Source organism: Crocuta crocuta, unplaced genomic scaffold (assembly GCF_008692635.1).
Source record: "Crocuta crocuta isolate KB4526 unplaced genomic scaffold, BGI_CrCroc_1.0 scaffold318, whole genome shotgun sequence".
Taxonomy (NCBI): Eukaryota; Metazoa; Chordata; class Mammalia; order Carnivora; family Hyaenidae; genus Crocuta; species Crocuta crocuta.
This window is the reverse complement of record NW_027531425.1, coordinates 935,698-936,290: the sequence shown is the minus strand read 5'-3', so window position 1 is coordinate 936,290 and position 593 is coordinate 935,698.

The following is a 593-nucleotide window of genomic DNA, read 5'->3' as shown; positions in this document are numbered from 1 at the left end:
CCCCACCTCCTCAGCCCTTTTAACTCTTGTCCCCCTGGAGGCCAAGTGGGCACGATGCCATGGTTCCTGCCACTACTGGCAGAGGTGACACTCTGGACCTTACTGCTCCGCCTCTAGGTGCCAACTGCAGGAACCCTAGCTCCCTCAGAAGCAGGACCACACAGGACTCCGGTTCTATAGCCACCTGGGGGGAGGGACAGCCTGTGTCAGCCCAGCCCCAGGCTCCTCCAAGGACTACCAGTCTGGGACTAACTCCTCTCTCCCCACTCCGCCATCCATTTTTGCCCAGCAAAAAAAGGAATTCTCCCCAGAACTCTTTTTCCCCCTGGATGATTACTTCCCAACTCCTCTTGGGATTCCTCCAGATCGCTGCCCACCCCCGCCCCCCACTAGGAAGAAGGAGAGAGATGGAGTCTGGAGAGAACACCTGTATCTTCCCCCTCCCTGCACCTGTCCCGCGCACACCCTCCTCCCGGCACCTGTCCAGTGCGCAGAGGAGATGCGATGGGTGAAGACCAGCTCGCAGGCGGAGCTTAGGGTGCAGATCAGGTGTTCTATCTAAACTGCTTATCCTCTCCAGGTTCTAATGAAAG